Raw genomic sequence first — 11,058 nt, forward strand, 5'->3', positions numbered from 1 at the left:
ATTCAGCTTGGACACAAGGATTTTCTTGAAATCCCAGGTAATTGTAATATGTGACAAAATTTGAGAACTACTGGATGAGAGGTAGTTCTTGTCTAAACAGAGTAACGCAAGTGCAAAGGACAAGTTCCTCCTTCCTCTTTCTCTTCTCTTCTTCCCCTTCCCTCCCTCCTTCTCTTTTTCCTTCACTTTCTTCCCTCCTTCCTAGAAAGATTTAGCATTTATTGAGCCCCTATCAGGTGCCAGGAAATGTGCTAGGTAGGAAAAATACAAGGCAAACAAGACAGTCCCTAACCAGATGTTTATAGTTTAATTAAGTTTATATCCTGGCTTCATGCTTTGATTCTGGCCTCACCTGACCACATATTGCTCATTAAGCTGGGCCCTAGACACAAGAGCCTCTCAGTCCTCAGTGTACCATGTTCTGTGATGCTATAATGGCTTTCCACAGGAGGTTGTTTCTCCCATGCCCATTACCTCCTACTACTGCTTGATCTCAGTTTAATCCTCACAGCCTTTAATATAGGAGTTAAAAAAGAAATTATTTAGGTAGATAGGGTACAGGAATCCTCAGTAAGATTTTTCTTTTATTAAAAAGCAGCCCCCAAATTATTTCTTTTCTAACAGAAAACAGCCTGAAAAATCAAGCTGCAAGCATAGATCAGCAAGCTGGAAGCTTGCATAGGTGAATGCCGGCAGCTACAGCAGAAGCCAGGTGTATCCAACATGGAGGTTTTCTCTTCCCTTCTCCTTCTCTTCCACCATGTGTGCGAGTGTCATGGCACCTGCCAAGTGGGAACCCCATCTGCATAATAAAAAATTAGGGTGGGATGGCCACCCTCTTCGGGGATTATGTAAATAGCACACCTGGTCAAACCAATCCACTATACCTTGTGTAAATCAGACACCGCCACCTCAAGCTCTTCTAGAATATCAACCGCATCCTGCCCCAAACCTGGAAACCAACTTGGGCGCTCCCTTCCTCTGCATGAGGAAGCTCTCTCTTCTTTCTTTTGCCTATTGAACTTTCTGCTCTTAAAACCCACTCTGTGTGTATGTCCACGTCTTTGTTTTCCTTTGCGCGAGACAACAAACCTTGGGTATTTCTCCAGTCAAATGATGTGGCTTCACCTTGACTTTCCTGCCTGGGTCCAATCTCCTTTTATTATACCATGCACTTTAGTTACAAATATCATGGATGTATTTTATTCTCATGTATTTTATGTTTATTTTCCAGTAAAGCAGAAATCAACACCAAGGAACATACCACTGGGGTCTTTAATAAGTGCTTAATAAAATAATTATCGAATGAGTGGAATAATTACACATGTGAGTGAATATGAGTCTGTCCTTGTTTTATAACCAACTACTCTAAAACTTAGTGGTTTAAAGCAATAACCATTTTATGATTCTTGTGATTCTGAATGTTAACTGAGCTCACCTGAGTGTTTCTTCTATTCTATGTGATGTGAACTGGGAATATAGCCATCTGGGTCTCCCCTAGTCTGGAATATTTAAGATGGCTCATGTACATGTCTGGTGCCTTGGGAGGGGAAGAGAGGAGGACTGGTTAGGTTGGCATAGTGGGTCTGCTCAGGCCTCTCTTCCTATAGAGTCTCAAATTATTTCTGTTTCCATGTAGCCTCTGCACCTAGTTTCTCCAGCAGGTTTCTTAAAGCATCTCAGGGTTTCCAACACAAACATTCCAAGAGAGGAAGTGAAAGCTGCCAGGTTTCTTAAAGTCTAGGTGGAAAGCTGGTACATGTCACCAATATTTTATTGGCCAAAGCAGTCACAGGCCCATTCCAAAATCAGTGAGAAAAAAAGCAAAAATAAAAATACAGACCTCCCCTCCTTATGGGAGAGTCACAAAGAAGTGGAGAGCATTTTTGATTCATCACAGAATGTTAGTCCAATATTTGTCACATTTCTCTGTTTATATTTTCTTTAGGTGCTCATGGGGTCTTTTTATTGTGGTGCGAACACAACATGAAATCTACCCTTTTAACAGATTTTTAAGTGTACAATGTATCGTTAACTATAGGCACAATGTTGTAGAGTGAATTTCCAGAACTTATTTATCTTTGATAACTGAAATTTTATGTAGTTGATTAGCAACTCCTCATGTTCTTCTTCCCCCAGCCCTTGGTATCCACCTTTCTACTTTCTGCTTCTATGAGTTTGACTATTTTAGATACCTCATATAGGTGGAATCATGCAGTATTTGTTCTTCTGTATCTAGCTTATTTCACTTAGCATAATGTCTTCCAGATTCATTCATGATATTGCATATTGTAGAATGTTTTTCTTTTTGAAGGCCAAATAATATTCCATTGTATGTACATACCACATTTTCTTTATCCATTAATCTGTTGATGAACATTTATGTTGTTTTCACATGTTGACTATTGTTAATAATTGTAATTCTACAATGAACATGGGGGTGTATTTATTCTTTTGAGATCCTGATTTCAATTTTTTGTGTATAGACTCAGAAACTGGATGGCTAGATCTTATGGTTGTTCTATTTTTATTTTTTTGAGGCGCCTCTGTAGTGTTTTCCATAACAGCTTTACCAGTTTGCATTCCCACAAACACTGTACAGGGGTTTCAGTTTCTCCACAATCTTTGCCAACATGCGACAAAAGAATCAACAGGGTGAAAAGGCAGTTCACAGAAAGGGAGAAAATTTTGGCAGACCATATATCTGATAAGAAGTTAATTTCAAAAATATGTAAGAAACTCCTACTAACCATTGTCCAAAAATGCAATAACCTGATTAAAAAATGAACTAAGGTTTTAAATAGACATTTCTCTAAAAAAGACATATAAATGGTCAACAGGTGTATCAAAAGATGCTCAATGTCACTAATCATTAGGGAAATGCAATTCAAAACCACAATGAGATAGCACCTTGCACCTGTTAGAATGGCTGTTATCACATACGCAAAGGGCAATAGTTCGCAAGGATGCGGAGAAATTGGAACCCTCTATTTTCATTAAAACAACCCAAATCTGACTCACGGTTCCCATTTTTCCAGGCTGCTGGAAGTGTTAACATCAACCTTTCTTGAAGATCCCTCTACCAGAGTTTAGTGCAATGCTAAGGTACTGAGGATGCTGTGTGATCAGCAGCCAAGCAGTCCTCACTATTCAGTGAGAACACCCATTATGGCAACAACCCTGGTCCCTTTGGGGGCAACTGTTTTGAGCCTGTGCGCCATGGAGTATGGGGTACTATGTATCAGCCGTGGAGCACGGGGTACTGTGTATCAGCCGTGGAGCGCGGGGTGCTGTGTATCGGCGGTGGAGCGCGGGGTGATGTGTATCGGCCGTGGAGCGCGGGGTGCTGTGTATCGGCCGTGGAGCGCGGGGTGCTGTGTATCGGCCGTGGAGCGCGGGGTACTGTGTATCAGTGAAAATGCTTGTGCCTGGAGTTTGCTTTCCTCAAAATTATTCTATTTTGAGGTTTTTCTGTTTTGTTGTTTTTCCTAAAACAGACGTATTTATTTCTGCCTTGTGATAGGAGGAATGGACATCTCTAACTCCTCACCGAAAATATCACCTCTTCTTTGATTTGTTTTAGGACTGGGACTAGTTTTTTTGTCTTGCCGTAGGGCTCCTTTGCCTAGTTTAGTCTCCTCCTTTTTTTACCCCTCTGTTTAACTTCTTATTTGATATAATTTTAGAAAATTTTCAAGATTAGCACAAAGAATTCCCAAACTCCTTTCATTAAAATTCTCTAAATATTATGATTTTATCCGTTACTATCTCTGTTTCTGTCTTTAAATCTGTGTGTTATACAATTCACATCACTTTATGTGGAATAGTTCATGTCTCTGTGTGGTACAGTTCAGTGCGTACTTCTAAAAGACAGGAATGTTCCCTTGCATAACCACACTATAATAATTAAAACTGGGGCCGGGCATGGCGGCTCACACCTGTAAGCACTTTGCAGCACTTTGGGAGGCCAAGGCGGGCTGTTCACCTGAGGTCGGGAGTTCGAGACCAGCCTGACCAACTTGGAAAAACCCCATTTCTACTACAAAAAAATTAGCTGGGTGTGGTGACGCATGCCTATAATCACAGCTACTCAGGAGGCTGAGGCAGGAACATCGCTTGAACCCGGGAGGCAGAGGCTGCAGTGAACGAAGATCATGCCATTGCAAAATAAGAGGGAAACTCTATCAAAAAATAAATTAATTAATTAAATGAAACTGGGAAATTCACTGATACATATTCAGAGTTTTTCAGGTGTCCCAATATTATTCTTTACACTGAAGGCAGTTTCCAAATCATGCATTGCATTCAGGTATCCTGTCTCTGTAGTGCTTTTATTCTGGAACAGCTCTTCAGTACTTCTGTGTCTTTAATGGCGTTTACATATTTGGGGAGTACTGGCTTAGTATTTTGTGGAATGACTGTTTATTTAGGTTTGTCTGATGTTTCCTCATGCTTGAATTCCTATTATTCAGTGTTGATGGGAATACCCACAGAAGCGTTATGCTCTTGGTTTTTCGTATCCAGAAGAATTATTGATGTTATCTCTGATCAATTGGGGTTTCTGCATTGTAAAGTTATTTTGTTTTATAATTAATAAATATATTGTATAATTAATATTTTGAGACCAAACAGCTATTCTATTCCTCATTGCACTTTTACTTTATAACATCTGTTGATATTTTTGCCCTGAATCGATTTTTATCATGATGTTTGCCAAATGTTGATTCCTCTTTGTCTTTCCGTACAACCGTGCCAGCTTATACTGTTGGGATGTGAGGCAGATACTGAGAATTATGTCTAAGTAGAGCATGTTAGGTTGACTATAGCAAATAAGCAGGAAAAGGAAAAGTAGGCCTGAGAGACGTTTTTCTCAGCCCCAAATGAACACCTCATTTTCATGATTCCATTATAAACAGGGCTGATAGATTCTTATGTAAAATCCAGCCTTATCGTCTATATTTTTATCTGGTAGTTGTGTGTGTGTATATATATATATAAAATATATATATGCATATGTACATATAATTTTACAGTGCTTAATATTTTATGCTTTACTATGTGTAAATTTATACCTCAATAATTAGAGCCACAGGGCAAAAACAAATAAAGGTCTAACTTAGCTGCACAGGTACCTAGTATTACATATGCCTATAAACATTGCATAAAACTTTAAAAATCTATGCTGTATCCTGAATTAGAAGATATAGCTAACATAAAGATAATGTAATATTATAAAGTCAGAACTATATCTCTGTAGTGACATGTAGGGGGCACTTCTGTCTCTTATACACATCTAGATGTGTATAAGAGACAGCATTTATGTTGTTTTCACATGTTGACTATTGTTAATAATTGTAATTCTACAATGAACATGGGGGTGTATTTATTCTTTTGAGATCCTGATTTCAATTTTTTTGTGTATAGACTCAGAAACTGGATGGCTAGATCTTATGGTTGTTCTATTTTTATTTTTTTGAGGCACCTCTGTAGTATTTTTCATAACAGCTTTACCAGTTTGCATTCCCACAAACACTGTACAGGGGTTTCAGTTTCTCCACATCTTTGCCAACATGCGACAAAAGAATCAACAGGGTGAAAAGGCAGTTCACAGAAAGGGAGAAAATTTTGGCAGACCATATATCTGATAAGAAGTTAATTTCAAAAATATGTAAGAAACTCCTACTAACCATTGTCCAAAAATGCAATAACCTGATTAAAAAATGAACTAAGGTTTTAAATAGACATTTCTCTAAAAAAGACATATAAATGGCCAACAGGTGTATCAAAAGATGCTCAATGTCACTAATCATTAGGGAAATGCAATTCAAAACCACAATGAGATAGCACCTTGCACCTGTTAGAATGGCTGTTATCACATACGCAAAGGGCAATAGTTCGCAAGGATGCGGAGAAATTGGAACCCTCTATTTTCATTAAAACAACCCAAATCTGACTCACGGTTCCCATTTTTCCAGGCTGCTGGAAATGTTAACATCAACCTTTCTTGAAGATCCCTCTACCAGAGTTTAGTGCAATGCTAAGGTACTGAGGATGCTGTGTGATCAGCAGCCAAGCAGTCCTCACTATTCAGTGAGAACACCCATTATGGCAACAACCCTGGTCCCTTTGGGGGCAACTGTTTTGAGCCTGTGCGCCATGGAGTATGGGGTACTATGTATCAGCCGTGGAGCACGGGGTACTGTGTATCAGCCGTGGAGCGCGGGGTGCTGTGTATCGGCGGTGGAGCGCGGGGTGATGTGTATCGGCCGTGGAGCGCGGGGTGCTGTGTATCGGCCGTGGAGCGCGGGGTGCTGTGTATCGGCCGTGGAGCGCGGGGTACTGTGTATCAGTGAAAATGCTTGTGCCTGGAGTTTGCTTTCCTCAAAATTATTCTATTTTGAGGTTTTTCTGTTTTGTTGTTTTTCCTAAAACAGACGTATTTATTTCTGCCTTGTGATAGGAGGAATGGACATCTCTAACTCCTCACCGAAAATATCACCTCTTCTTTGATTTGTTTTAGGACTGGGACTAGTTTTTTTGTCTTGCCGTAGGGCTCCTTTGCCTAGTTTAGTCTCCTCCTTTTTTTACCCCTCTGTTTAACTTCTTATTTGATATAATTTTAGAAAATTTTCAAGATTAGCACAAAGAATTCCCAAACTCCTTTCATTAAAATTCTCTAAATATTATGATTTTATCCGTTACTATCTCTGTTTCTGTCTTTAAATCTGTGTGTTATACAATTCACATCACTTTATGTGGAATAGTTCATGTCTCTGTGTGGTACAGTTCAGTGCGTACTTCTAAAAGACAGGAATGTTCCCTTGCATAACCACACTATAATAATTAAAACTGGGGCCGGGCATGGCGGCTCACACCTGTAAGCACTTTGCAGCACTTTGGGAGGCCAAGGCGGGCTGTTCACCTGAGGTCGGGAGTTCGAGACCAGCCTGACCAACTTGGAAAAACCCCATTTCTACTACAAAAAAATTAGCTGGGTGTGGTGACGCATGCCTATAATCACAGCTACTCAGGAGGCTGAGGCAGGAACATCGCTTGAACCCGGGAGGCAGAGGCTGCAGTGAACGAAGATCATGCCATTGCAAAATAAGAGGGAAACTCTATCAAAAAATAAATAAATTAATTAAATGAAACTGGGAAATTCACTGATACATATTCAGAGTTTTTCAGGTGTCCCAATATTATTCTTTACACTGAAGGCAGTTTCCAAATCATGCATTGCATTCAGGTATCCTGTCTCTGTAGTGCTTTTATTCTGGAACAGCTCTTCAGTACTTCTGTGTCTTTAATGGCGTTTACATATTTGGGGAGTACTGGCTTAGTATTTTGTGGAATGACTGTTTATTTAGGTTTGTCTGATGTTTCCTCATGCTTGAATTCCTATTATTCAGTGTTGATGGGAATACCCACAGAAGCGTTATGCTCTTGGTTTTTCGTATCCAGAAGAATTATTGATGTTATCTCTGATCAATTGGGGTTTCTGCATTGTAAAGTTATTTTGTTTTATAATTAATAAATATATTGTATAATTAATATTTTGAGACCAAACAGCTATTCTATTCCTCATTGCACTTTTACTTTATAACATCTGTTGATATTTTTGCCCTGAATCAATTTTTATCATGATGTTTGCCAAATGTTGATTCCTCTTTGTCTTTCCGTACAACCGTGCCAGCTTATACTGTTGGGATGTGAGGCAGATACTGAGAATTATGTCTAAGTAGAGCATGTTAGGTTGACTATAGCAAATAAGCAGGAAAAGGAAAAGTAGGCCTGAGAGACGTTTTTCTCAGCCCCAAATGAACACCTCATTTTCATGATTCCATTATAAACAGGGCTGATAGATTCTTATGTAAAATCCAGCCTTATCGTCTATATTTTTATCTGGTAGTTGTGTGTGTGTGTATATATATATAAAATATATATATGCATATGTACATATAATTTTACAGTGCTTAATATTTTATGCTTTACTATGTGTAAATTTATACCTCAATAATTAGAGCCACAGGGCAAAAACAAATAAAGGTCTAACTTAGCTGCACAGGTACCTAGTATTACATATGCCTATAAACATTGCATAAAACTTTAAAAATCTATGCTGTATCCTGAATTAGAAGATATAGCTAACATAAAGATAATGTAATATTATAAAGTCAGAACTATATCTCTGTAGTGACATGTAGGGGGCACTTAACATTAAACTATTTTCAGATGAAGAAATTAAAGCCAGTGTTTCTCAAAAGTCTTTTTCTGAAAGAAATCCTTGAGCCTTATCCTACAGAAGCATCACCAGGACTCTTTGGACTCTGGCTTCCACTTGAGTGTGGCCAATGGAAGAGGAGAACAAGAAGGACAGAGGATGAGTTGCTTTTTTTCCTACCTCCCTCTAAACCTGGGCACATTGATTCTAGTCTATTTCTCTCTCTAATATTATAGCTCCTTCCAGGAACTTCTATGACTCTAGCTCTCATCAAGTTACTACTCTATCTTTATCATTCTTTTATGATGAATGTCTAGGACATTTTTATTGATTTTTCTGCCACACAAGAACTTATGTTTATTTTAAAGAGAGAGAGAGAGAGAGAGAGAGAGAGAGAGAGAAATTGGTCAGAACAACAATATATAAGCATAAGAATTTTAAGGGCATCTTACATTCTATCCTAATGGCAGCATAATCCATAGGAACAAACAGTTGTCTTGCTGCCTGCAATAGAGGGAGGGTATTTTTACAGACCAGCACATCTTGTGAAATATATAATATGAAGGAAGACAGCTTGGCTGGTCTTTGCTGTAGTCTCTGGACTTCCTGTGTTTTGGACTGGCATTCCCTGTATGGTATGGAGTCATAACTTCTAATATGAGGATCCTCTGTTTTGGGGCCAGAGAGTACTTCTCTTATTCTAACTTATTAGTTATTTTCATATTTTCTTCAAAATGCCAACAAGTTGCACATAATCTATGCAGATTCAGTAGGCCCCCAAATTCCACTGGGGAGATTGTAGCCTCTGCTACAATCTTCTCCGGCAGACTTGCCCTGTTCAGGGAGTCTGAGGCTAGAACGTGATTTCCACAGCTCCTTTCACTCCCTTCCACTTTTACTTGTCCCAGTATTCTTCAATATTTCTTATTGCTTTCTTTTCTCAACACCTTTGTAACTAGTCTTCTCATTAAATTATCTTCAAAACCTCACCTTAGTTACTTGTATTTTCTCCCAAGACCCTGATAGATGCAGTAGCACAAGGAGAGACTCAGAAAGCTGAAGTTTCTATTAAATAGCTAATGAGTGATAAGTGAAAGGAAACTGATCTGGGGAGAGTGTGGACCCACCTGTTTATATTGTTTTCATCCTGTGATGCCCTGGCTATAAAATATTCAATGAAATCCAGCAGGAGTTACTGTTTATCCTCCTGGAAGCTTGTGGATATGTATTTTTTCTGTTCCATGCAAAAGTAGGTGCATGGCTGGGTGCTGTAGCTCACACGTATAATCCTGGCATGTTGAGATATCAAGGTGAGAAGATTCCTTGAGCCCAGGAGTTTGAGACCACCTTGGGCAATATAGCGAGACCCATCTCCACAAAAAATAAAAAGATTCAAAAATTAGCCAGGGGTAGTGGTGTGTGCCTGTAGTTTCAGTTATTAGGAGACTGAGGCAGGAGGATTGCTTAAGCCTGGGAATCTGAGGTTGCAGTGAGTTATGATTGCATCACTGCATTTCAGCCTAGGTGACAGAGTGAGACTCTTTTTTTGTTTGTAGAGACTACCAACAATACAGTCAGCATGGCTAAAGGTGACCCCAAGAAACCCAAGGGCAAGATGTCTGCTTATGTCTTCTTTGTGCAAACGTGCAGAAACATAAGAAAAACTCAGAGATCTGTCAATTTTGTAGTTTTTCAAGAAGTGCTATGAGAAGTCGAAGACAATGTCTGGGGAAGAGAAGTTGAAGTTATAACATGGCAGATGTGGATAAAGAATGCAATGATAGGGAAATGAAGGATTACAGACCAGCTAAGGGAGGTAAGAAGAAGGACCCTAATGCCCCCAAAAGGCCTCTGTCTGAAGTTTTCCTGTTCTGTTCAGAATCCTGCCCCAAGATCTGATCCAGAAACCCTGACACACCCCCGTTGGAGATGTGCAAAACAAACAAAAAGGTTGGCTGAGATGCAGAATAACTTAGGTGACAGTGAAAAGCAGCCTGACATGACTAAGGCAGTGAGGCTGAAGTATAAGAAGGATGTTGCTGACTATAAGTCTAAAGGAAAATTTGATGCCGCAGAGGGACAGTCCCACTAAAGTTGCCCATAAAAAGTTGGAAGAGTCAGACGAAGAAGAAAAAGAGGAATAAGAGAAGGATGAATTTTAAAAAAAAACCTGTCTCCTTGTGAATACCTTAGAGTAGGGGAGCACTGCTACCAACACATCCCTTATTTGAGAAGTGTCCATTACTCTCACTAGGTTTAATTATAAAATTTGATTACCATGGGAGGGGAACATCACACACTGGGTCCTGTCAGGGGATGGGGGTCTGGGGGAAGGATAGCATTAGGAGAATTACCTAATGTAGATGATGGGTTGATGGGTGCAGCAAACCACCATGGCACATGTATACCTATGTAACAGGCATTTTCTGCTCACGTACCCCAGAACGTAAAGTATAATAAAAAATAAAAAAATAAGAAAAGATATTTGAGAGGTTTCCCATTTGTGGCAATTCTGTATAAGTTGCTACAAACATCAGCATACGAGTTTTGTGTAGATATACATTTACACTTTTGAATAAATACATAGGATTGGGATTCCTGGGTTGTATGGTAAAAGAAAAAAATTGATTACCATCATAGTGTAGTCTCTCAAAGTGCTCTAGAAATTATCAGTGGTTCACATGAAGTGGCCATGAGTGTGTAGCATCCTGAAACTGTATCAAAGTTGTATCTATTTCCAAAAAATTTTTAAATGGAAAGGCACTCTTGTGTTCTTCTTACTCTGGGCACTTTGCTGCTGGTGGGACAAAGCATTTAAAGATGTTTCTGGCATTTTT

The 11,058-nt window shown here is 39.2% G+C and overlaps 1 pseudogene; it reads left to right on the plus strand.

Annotated features, from left to right (window-relative positions):
- Window positions 1-9,800: 9,800 nt before the first annotated feature.
- Window positions 9,801-10,383, plus strand: LOC105550349 (annotated as a pseudogene).
- The last annotated feature ends 675 nt before the right edge of the window (window positions 10,384-11,058 follow it).

This window comes from Mandrillus leucophaeus, unplaced genomic scaffold (assembly GCF_000951045.1).
Source record: "Mandrillus leucophaeus isolate KB7577 unplaced genomic scaffold, Mleu.le_1.0 Scaffold1129, whole genome shotgun sequence".
Taxonomy (NCBI): Eukaryota; Metazoa; Chordata; class Mammalia; order Primates; family Cercopithecidae; genus Mandrillus; species Mandrillus leucophaeus.